General features: G+C 32.3%; 1 long non-coding RNA gene across 1 annotated transcript; it reads right to left on the minus strand.

Annotated features, from left to right (window-relative positions):
- Window positions 1-693: 693 nt before the first annotated feature.
- LOC130146361 (uncharacterized) lies at window positions 694-11,316 on the minus strand. The gene is made up of 4 exons (XR_008820875.1): window positions 11,212-11,316; window positions 9,984-10,173; window positions 5,696-5,851; window positions 694-1,436 (listed from the first exon to the last, which is right to left on the minus strand). It is a non-coding gene; the product is annotated as an uncharacterized LOC130146361 (long non-coding RNA).
- Window positions 11,317-11,568: the final 252 nt, after the last annotated feature.

Below are 11,568 nucleotides of genomic sequence, written 5' to 3' on the forward strand. Positions count from 1 at the left end.
TTAGGCTGGGTACCTCCTGAAATCTATTTGATTTGGGAGCCAGTTCTGATGCTGATTTTACTTCTAAAAAAATAATCACTGTGGCAAGGACAAATATTCAGCATTCACCATACATCAGAATTAAGTATGCCAGGTATCTTAATTTCTGCCTAACCTATGCGTATTTACACATTTGTAACTTTATCACTTGATATTATCCCTTCCTTTAAACATCCAGCTTATAACAATGACTTTTTATCACTTAGGGCTTGGATAGTTCAGCATTTTGATTCCTTATTATTTATCTTTCAGTGTTCAAAGTACAATACTCAAGTGCTTACCTGAATAAAAAAATATCTTGGCTCATAAACTTCTCTACATGATTTTCTAAAGCCTTCATATTCATTCACATTTTTATTCTTTTATTTTTGTTTAATTCCTTGGTCATGCACACTGTACAAACTAGTTAAGTCCAAAACAAGATTCTGGAACAAACTTCTAGTCCATTCAGTGGCAAATTCTGAATCTGCAACCCTACAGACAATGTCAATATGCACCAGCTTACAGGATTTGAACTAAGAGACAGGGCTCATGTACTTACACAACTAAAAGGAAAGTATAAATATAACCATGGATTTTCAGCACAGTGGTGTCTGAGTGTTTCATAAATATCAGCATCTCATAATGTGAGAATATAGCTTTATTATCATTTTACAGGTAGGCAGTTGAAGCAAACAGATTTTGGGACATGGAGTAGAAGAAGATAAGGATGCTCACATATAGTACAAATAAAATGTGAAATTACTTTCTATTAGTATGCTTATTTGTGATATGGGAGAACACAGATTAATTTCTCTTTTATTTTGAAGCAGTTTGAATGAGCCTCATTCCATATTATTCTGAGAGGGATGGCACTCTGTCTTTATTGCAGTCTTTCCCTTTTTGTAGGCAATTTTAGCAGTTGTTCCATCAAAGACAGACAGGAAAACTTGTATGTGCTCAGGCACTACTGTCTTCCCCTGCAATGTAGATGACCTTGGCTCAAATCCCCAGTCAGACAAAGGACAGGACTGAACCTTGTCTTCTGATACCTTTTGTTAATACTTCTTTGTAAAGACCTTTAACCATTCAGAGCATATCATTATTGGCTACAGTTGTACTTGGGAAAGTTCAGCCTGCTACAGATAAGATTGTGGAATCTCAGATTAGATATTTAGAAAAGTTTATATGAAGAATCTTGCTTGACTTCTGTGGGAGAGGCCACAAAAATATCTAGTTCTGCAGCTCAGCATTCAACTGCTTCATCACATGACACTTTATTATTTTTTTTCCTAGGGTTTTCTTCTTCATCAACTGTACAACTTCCTTCTCCAACAACACAGGAGGAAAGTCTTGCAGACAACATACCTCGATGTATGTCTTTGATCAATTCCTTCATCATTCCCTTTCCTGCAACACTAAGCAAGGACCAAAGTAAATGATAGAATTTTAGTTTACAAATAAGATATTTTCATAAGCTGTAACAAAAACTTCTGATCTGAAGTTGCAAAAGTCTTTTTTTTTTTTTTTTTTTTTGTAAATCTAGTAATTGTGGAGGTTGAAGAGAAAAAGCTTAACTTTGGACTTTGAAAGAATACTTTATATTTACCTACAAAACTGTTTAGCTCTAAAAACTTTTTCCAAGTTAAAAAACAAAGCAACACAAAACTTGGGTACTTGTCAGTTTGTATTAATCACACGCACAAAACCACAGGTTTAAAAACTTTTCAGTATTCTTAAGGTAATCATAATGTATTTTTCTTTTCTTAGTATGCTGCATCTTTTAAATATATGCTTCATTTCTTCATCATTTGGCTCTGTCCCATGTTGGAATTGCTCCCTGCTGTTAATTAGAGGTGACTATGATTTGATTAATCTCAAACATGTGTTATATATGCACAATATGGAAAACTGTATTCTATATTTTTCTGCTTAAGGTATGCTTGAATGTAATGGAAGTAAGCCAAACATTTTTTAATGACTCAGGACCTAATCTTATCACAATGAACAATATGGATATGATCAAAATAAGACATTCTAATCCATCTGAAGTGTTAAAAGTTCACAGAAATATGCACTAATCATGTACAGTATTTCTCAATATAATACAAACAAGATTTCAAATGCATCAATGCATACCATCTGAACATCATCGCTATGTGTAAATCTTAAATTCTCCACCTCTCTCTTCATTTCAACAAAGTTTTATCTCACACTGACAATTTGCTTTTCCTGGTCTCACATTGTTGGCATGGTTCCATGTATACTTTTTTGAAGACACTACTCATTTTTCAGACTTAAGGAGCTAGCAGTCAGCAATGGCTATAACATTTCTGTATTATTTTATATAGTTCTTGGTCTTGAAAGGTCTTTAATAAGTAGAGTACAACTGTAAATTAACTTATTAGCACAGGATTATTTGTAAGCTTAAATTCAATTTTGAAGTTAGTAATCATGCAGTTATACAAGAAAGGTTTGCTATATAATTGTTTTCTGTGTTTATAAGCATCTTTAAAGATCACTCAAAAAAGTTTTGAATACTTTATGTCACAGTAATGCTTATGCATTTTTGTGCAAATTAAAGTATTGTGACTATTAACAAAAGTTCTCTAAGGGATTTCCTCAGGCTATTCAAAAGAAATTATTTTAAATAAGTTAAATGTAACAATTTTAATTTTAAAAAATTACAATTATTTAATTTGCTTGCTCTAATTTTTTTGAAGTAGAACTTTTTGGTTGTTGTTGTTGTTGTTATAATTATTAATATACAGCCTCCAGTGGTAAAGTGAACTATAATTCTAATTAATTTTTCCTACAGCTGTATACAAATCAATAACTATAAGCATCCCAAAGGAAAAGCATGCTGTATGGCCCTCCAAGTTCCTAATGAATGCAAATAATCTGACCTTTCTCTGACAACTATGAATATTGTTTCACAATTTTGCCATTGAAATTGCTGTAATCAGCTATTCATACAGCAAATCCAAAGCCAATATTAGTTGTAAATAACTGTTCATTACAAGACAGTGTATTGTACAGTTACCATATTGAACAAACTTTATGATTTTGGGAATCAGTTCCTCTAACATATTTTGTCGAATAAGGTCTTCAAAGAAAACATGAATGTGGTCTTTACTTATATGTTAAGAGAAGTATTTTGTGTATCCTTGAAACTCCAGTTTAAATTATTACTTTTCTATTATTTGAAATACAAATACCTTCAAACCTTGAATTACTACTTTCTAGCTATAACATCTTTTTTATAAGTAGGGCAGTGAACTTGAAATGGAAGGAAGATTACAGTAAAAAATAATAAAAGCAGGATTTTGAATTTAAAAGGGGCAATATGTCCATGAAAATGAAGTATTTCTCATGCAATAATATAATAACACTGTGAATGAATGCAACAGAATGAAACAATGAGCTACTGTAGTACTACTACATCTAGTATTTCTTTCTCATAAATACTTTTCAAGGAGTGCTGGAAAAATTAACGTATAAATGGAAGCTATAGCACATATTTAACATCTATTTTAAAATTAAAAGCCTATAAAGGTTTAGGAGGAATTGAAATTAGGAGCACTTGCAATAGATCATTCTAATTTCTTCAAAACAGTAAAAATGCCTATGAAAACACTATTAAGAACAGATTTAAAGAACTAGTACTTATATTAAATATGTTAATTATAGATGCATGTTGACCTCAAAAAAACCCAACAGGATACAAAGAAAGGAAACTGTAAAATAGTCTAGTTTATCATTTATATTCAGAAAAAAAAAATGAATACATATGCTAGAAAGTACCACCCTTAACTGGGTATTATATTAATTAATATGTTTAAAAGTCTCCTTATTTTTAAGACAGAAGTTATTAAATTCTTAGAAGTAATTTCACTAAAATTATTAGTTCTCTTTGTCCTATTTTCATGTTTTGCAATAGCTTTCTGATTTAATAAGCTTTCAATACTCAGAAATCATAATAGAATAGCAACTAATGTCATGTTCAAATAATATGTGGGATATTTTAAAATAACAGTCCTTCCTTGATGACATTTCCTCAAGATCTTTACTCTCTTACTTGTAATTCTTTCATGTTCAGAATGAATCCCTGCTACATCTCACTCAATATTGATCTTCAAGGCATTTCTCCCAATCCTTTTCCCAGTGTGGTCACTGAACAGTATAAAAGTTCAATAGGAAGATCAGCTGCTCATCCACTTTTTGCTAAAGCAATTTGTATTATGGATTTATTTTAGCAGTCTACAGTGGCAGTTGCTGTTTTTACTATTTAAATGCTTTGATTATCTGACCTTGCTTACTTTATCTTTTTAAGTGCTGTGCATAGGCTTTAAAGTTGATCAATAAATGGGGATTCCTCCACCACATTATGTTGAAATCAATCCTGATTCAGACTATTTGTATTTCACTCTTATGAGTCCATCTGTCTTTCTTAATTTTATGTTCTCTTTTCTTAAATAATTTTATCTGCCACTGCAAATGCTTACTGTCAGGTAGATTTCCATTGCAATCAATTCAGCTTTTCCCAGTAGTAACTATAGTGTCTGGAAAGACACAAATATATAGGATCATACCCTATACCTGGACAGTCTTCTCCTATATTATTGTTGTTGTTATAAAATTTATTTATTTAAGTCATAGGTACTGTGAAAGTCAATAAACACAAATGTCAACTTTGGATATTCATTTCTTCAGTAACATTTAGAAAACAGAGTTTGTGGACTTCTAATCTCTAGCTTTATAGTTTTATGTTTATAGTTTTATGTCCTCTAAAATTAGACTAAAGAGCACAAGCTTATTAATTTTTTTCAGATTTTCAATTTCTGTGAAAGAAGCAGATAAAGTAATAGAGCCAACCAGCCTCCAGCTGTGTCATGGTAAACCTTAAAATTTTCTGATCACCCTCAAGCACTATAACTAGTCTTGAATTTCTGCAGTGTCAAAATTGTATTCTTTGAGAAACTTTGTTATATATGGTGATTAATCTATTTAATATAAGTAAACACTTAAAATATTTAAAGTATTTCAAGTTTTTTAACTTTTTACAAATTTTAATCTTTACCTTGCTTAATTCATAATGAAAAGGTTATCACGGGTGTAAGAAGCTTTAGCATGGATATGTCAAAATAGAAAAGGAAGAAGAAACTAAATATAAAATCTAACAATGCATTAAATGTGCTATTCACGGAGTCCTGAACATTTAGGGGATTATCTACCTAGAACATATAAAACTTCCTGAATTACTACTTTGATCTCCGTTAAATATCTCCACAAATATTCAGAAAAAGGAATACCACTTCCCCTTTTTTTATCTAAATCACACACAGACATTAATTTATATTTCCATTAATTAATCTAAATATTCATCCACTTATTTCCTGTAATGCTTACATCATAATTCATTCCTTAAGTTCTATATTTAAGCATCACAAATTTAAAATAAAACAATGAGAGATACTTAATATTAAAAAAGTTTCCATCTTCAATCTTGCAAGTTTGTGAACAGCTTTTCACATGTTTATAAGGTAATTGGTTTCACAAAACTGCTGACATTCACACGTTTGAAAGACTGAAGCCTAGAAAGCCATTAAGATCTGATACTACTTTACTCAGCTTGCTAGATAATACATTATTTTTCCATGTATAAAAAGAAACTTACCTGTTTCTTCAAATCTTCTAGTTCTTTACCTGGTTGAGACTATTTCTCCTTTTCCCGGGGCTATTGCAGGTCAAGGGGTCACTGAGGCCTTGAGGAGCTGCTGTTCTTCCTCTTTTTTTGATGCTGTTATTCTTACCTTAAAGGTCTCCACACTTCCTGATTTTTTAAGAGAAAATAGGAATTATTCAAGTATTAAGTTTGTCAATGGTAAACAAAGTGAAGGTTTTGTAATGGCTGGGAGCAATTCTGCCTTAGTTGTAGCCCCATAGGATACACACCGTGATGTCTCTGATGAGAGGGGAAGGGCAAAAGGGGACAGGATCACAACTACCTTAAACATTCATATAATTAGAAGATGTTAATTTTAGCATAACTTAGAAAAAATAATGGGATGACAGAGGTTTAAAACATATTAGCATCAGTGGTGATGGTGGTGGTGAATATTTGGCCTATTTTGTGAAAGACATTATTAAACTTATATTAAAAACACTGTCCAAGTGAAAGTAAGCACATAAAGTAACTAATAGTAAACAGTCACTAAATAAAGAAAAACAGATCAGGATTTTCATTGGTAATTGTGTATGTGCATGAAAGAGAAATTGCTTAGATATCTAGTGTAGAAAATAATCCATACTCAAAAAAAGCAGCAAATATGCAACAGTTCCTTGCACAGTGGCACAGTGCCATTTTTGTTCTTTTCTGGACATGAATAATTTCAGAAATGCAAAATTATGGTTTCTAAGATTTTGCTATTTAAGACTTCAGTACGTATACATATATTTTTAAATGAATTATTAGTAATTATACTGAAATCCCGCCCTCTCAGTAATTTTTAAAAGAGCTTTAGTTAATGCAGGATGTCCCTCCTGAAAACAGATCAGGTTTTACTGATAATTCATTTCAGGTTTCCAGGGGAGCATTCTGTCTTCTCCTTTTAAAATTCCACTAACTAATAAAAGCACCTATTTCATTAGAGGGTTGTCCTGGTTTTCCTTTAAGCACTTCTGGAATGTGTGTGTGGATGTAAGTGGGTTGCTTTTGCCACAAACCTAGCCACTTAGAAAATAAAAATGAAAATACAAAGAAGGATAAGATTTTCTTGAAGGTGTCACACAATAGCTTCTAGTATGCGATGAGGGGAGGGTTCAACTTACACAATACTTACTAACATCACTTGTGAAGATTTTCCATTATATTGTGACAGCAGACAGGAAATTTAGAATAATTCACTGTGCCAAATATACATTTCTGCAGAGCACAGCTTAAAAAAGACAAGTCCATACGGTTTCTCTCAGGTGGGTAAATGTTAAGAGAGAAGAATCCAAGTTTCATGATGCAGCAGCACAAAGCTGGGAAGTGAAAATTATGTTGCAGCAGAGTCCTGAAAATATGACTGTAAAAGTTAATCAATAAAATGTCTATTCCTGTCTATTCACTAGAGGCCCCAGCTGCATAGCTTCACACAATCGATACTACAAATTATTACGATTTCCAGGTTCCCACCGGACATTCCGAACAAATCTTTCAAGTGTAACAGGCTTATATTGGGGGGGCAGGGGGTGGGGTGGGGGTGCAGCAATGTTACCTAAGGTTTATTTCATCCAGGATAAGTATGCAATAATATAAGCTGTGACTTCTAAAAACATCCAGTTGTTTCCCTCTGAAATACATATATTTGAGGCATCCTGTGAAATTAGCAAAAACATTTTTATTCTATTTTAAAACTAAAATTTTTTATTCTGGCAAACCAATGAATATAATGGACTTTTTATTGTTTTTAAATCCTGGTCAACCATTTCCTTTTTTCACCACTTCCAGGAAAATAACTTTTAACATACAACTTCACAACAAGGAAATGAAAGCATACAGAAATAGACTTTCCCCCTCAAAAGCCTTGCAAGAGCTATAGCAGAATATCAGCTCTATGTGTAGTTTTTACTGACCATTTTATGCTGAGCTGCATTTTTCTTTCTATGGTCCTATGCTCTTGCCTTGATACCAGCTGCATTTGCCAGATTAACTAAGTAGGGAGGTAGGTAAAGTCCAGGACTGTATGACTTTGAGTAAGTCAGCACCAAAGGGATGCTACTTTACAACATGTGCAGAACCCCTCATAGTGACTGAACATAACCCTTATGACATTCTCTGCCCCAGAAGACCCAGGGGACAGAGATCCATTGTTCTTTCTGTCTCCCAAGGAGCAGAACAGAGCAGATGATACCAACTGTCACTGCATGACTGTTTTCAGGTACACAGTAAGATGTTGTTTTAAAAAGGAATTTAAATATTTTAAATCTCCAACTTTTTTGTTCAGTTTTTAGCTTTATTATTTCAACTTTGCTAAAATTATTTCTTTATATCTGCACTTTTAATTTGCCAGATTCAACAAATACCTTGTGGACTGTCATCCTGCATTAATGAGTCAGAGTACTTTTTAAAAGCAATGGTATCACATATTTCAGTTTAAAACATAACCTCAGTCAATAAAAAATAATTTTTATAATCTATAGAGCCAAGCAAAGTTTCCCATAACTCAAAGCTTATTATGCTTACGTACTAAAGTAACAAACTTCCAAAGTCACTGAACAAACATGGAAAATAGAACAGGAAAAGGTAGGTTTGTTAATAATTTTTGCATGTTAACAGATTCATGCAGGTTTTATTTGTTCATACAAAGTATAACATAAAACTATAAAAAAAATCCTCTGAAAAATCTTCTAATGATTATCATTTGGCCCTCTATTTCAACATTAGCAAAACTCACTTCACTGAACTGTTGCAAAATTCTCTCAAAAGCTGTATTTCATCACACAATCGATCAGTTACAGCTGGGAGTTTCAATCCCCCTCCCCCCCACTATCTCACACTTAGTTACCACAATCAGTAGTCCTAAAAGTTTGTAACCGTTTTATTTTTAAAGAAGTATCTACAAGAATTGGCATAACATAGTATTTTGGTAACCAAGAGATCACTTGAAACGGTTAAGAAAACCCACTGTGGCAAAAAGACTCAAGATAGGTTAGGAAAGTAAATCAGTGACACTGTTCTCCCTAGAGAGGTACTAGTAATATCTTTAGAGATACAACTACAGGTTGAAAACCACCAAGCTGTTTTATTTAAAGAAATGAAGAAACATTACTGAAGACAATGCTTTTTCCATGAAGCTTTTCCCAGCCCTCAGCAGAAAAATTAACTAAAAACATTTGAACTACAGAAAGGATGAAGTTCTAGTCTAGAAGTCATTTACACTAAGCATACACTATCATATTTTGATTTTAGATACACAGTGTTTATTGCATCTGAACTTAGCAAACCTTCTCTCTGAGGAGATTTTTGAGATGGATTTTGATGCTTGCCATCAATCTGATAAAACATCTAGCTTTAAATGTTCAGCCCACCACCAGATGAATGAACTTACTTTTGCTACCAAGCTATTTTGTACAAAGTATTCATCATGCTTTGTGTTATTACAAAACAGCTTGAGATTCTGTCTGTATACTTAGTGATTGCTTAACATAACATGACTTTAGTAAGAGGAGAGTAACTGCATGCAAAAAGAATCAACTGAAAGGAGTAATTTTTACCATATTCTAAATCTGGAAAAATTGCAATAATGAATCAGGTTCAATATAAAAATATAGTTAACATTAAGCTAATTTATAAAAGTGAATTGTTGAAAATTGGTACTTTCTAATTAAATCCCGAGAGTTAGCATTCAATCTAATAGACACTAAATTTGGCTGATAAAAGCAGAAGCATTTTTTTCAGTGCAAACTTTTATAGTATACAGTATGCGGGGTTTTTTCCGTTTATGTTAGCAAGCTCATATTTGCCTTGCTGTTGTGACTAAAAGTTCAAACACTGAATTTCCTTTAATTTGATAGTGTCTTGCTTAGAGGCAGCTTCTTTAAAAAAAAAAGAAAGACAATAAGACCCATATGTAACCTTTGGTCTCTAAATAGAGGAAGATGAGAATACCATTAATAGATAGGTAATAAATAATTACACATACTATTCTACTTCAACACTACCAAATCTCTCTAATTTGAAAAGTAAAACAGACCACTAATAATGGTATTTTTTCAACAGTCAATTTTTAAACGTAGAATATATTTCAAAGTATACATTAATCAATCATTTAGATTAAATAGTTGATTCAATACAGTTATATAACACATTTACACTACATCTTACCTGAGTGAAATGATTAATACAATACATATTAAAAGGATTTACTGTTGAATTTAATGCCTTCTGTTTCTTGAATACTGAAAAAGCAGTAACTCACTTGTAATCAGTAATTTCTTCTTCAGAAGTTATAATATGTTCTCTCAGGGTCTTCAGCTCTGTCTGTGATTTTCTACTGTTCTGTTCTTGGCGCACTGTTTCTGCTATTTGCTCACTTAGCTGCTCTTGAGTTGCTTTCAAGCTGGATTCCATTAGAAGAAGTTTTTCATCTTGACTGGCAAGTTCTTGGGCTGAAAGATAAAAAAAAAAAAAAAAGAAAAGAAAAGAAAAAAAAAAAAGCAAGCATTACATTTATACCAAAGCCGAGTGATATTTTTGTTTGAAATGTAATGTAGTGCAACCCTCTGTAAGAGCTGGGCAAATATTGTTTTCAGGAGAGGAGCATCATTCAGTTCCCAAATCTTGAAAGAAAAATATACCATAAATATATTAATGGCTGGATTAAGTCTCTTTCATTGTATTCCAATAAACATAAATAAAGACACTTGGATACAATATTCTGCAAACATTTAAACTGCTACCAAATCTTACTGTATATACACACATTCAGTATTTAGTTCATTCTAAAGCAAACACTTATTGCCTTCATATGTTACAATGTAAGTCAATCTGGAATTCAAAAGCACAGTTTTGGAATGATAGCAGCTTTTCTACCATTTCAGAATTGTAACGTATACAGTTTAAGCTCAAAGTCTTCAATTCCGTTACAATTTTTCATGAATTACAGAGCACATAGTAAAAACCCGTTCTTTTCCAAGGTCATCCAATAGATGGCAATCTTTCCTTAGACCAAAAGAAACCATAGCCCTACAATGCTAGCTCTCAGAAAAATAAGTGATTTAAGACAAAGACATTTTTCCTTTGTTCTTTGTTGACCATTTTCCTAAAAGATATATGTACGTAGGTTTTAATTTAAATATTTGACCCGTAGTATGTGCATGCATAAGTTTGTGCGGGTGTGTGGATGTATGTGTACCTGCACACACACAAATCCACACACATGTATTTGTTTTTATACTCTTTCATAAATATATGGCTTCAGGCATATAGGCACATTTATTTACCAGGTTTAAGATATCATGGAATAAAACTAATCATTAAAACAAGTGCTTCAGAACAAGCATTTTATAGGATGCATTCCCTTTGTTATGTAGTATTCAAATTATTTTGAAATTTGACACCAGAAAATTTAAGAAATGAAAAAGCTTTTAGCGATAACAGTTCAGTAAGTAACAGATTTCACATGATCATAAATAAAAAAACCCCACCTTTTTTTTAAAATGTGCAGTAGTATAATATTAAAGAGTGATAATACACCAGGCTTCAATGAAGTCGGAAAACAGTATTTTCCAGGCTTAGATGGATAGAATCCTTTAAAGAAAAACATTTGTGCTCTGTTAACATGATTCTGTATTTATTGTCTTTAACGTCTGACAACATTCACCATCTGCACAGGATCTAAATTCAGCTATCATATCTACATTTGTGAATTCAGAATATCCAGCAGATCGATTTCTTTATATTAAAAAAATGCTTTGTCCTGTTCTCATTGACAGTAGCGGAATCCCACTCCTCACAAAACATGACAACAGTGACCAGTTCTATAAGTAAAAGTACTCTATAAA

Source organism: Falco biarmicus, chromosome 3, assembly GCF_023638135.1.
Source record: "Falco biarmicus isolate bFalBia1 chromosome 3, bFalBia1.pri, whole genome shotgun sequence".
NCBI classification, from domain to species: Eukaryota; Metazoa; Chordata; class Aves; order Falconiformes; family Falconidae; genus Falco; species Falco biarmicus.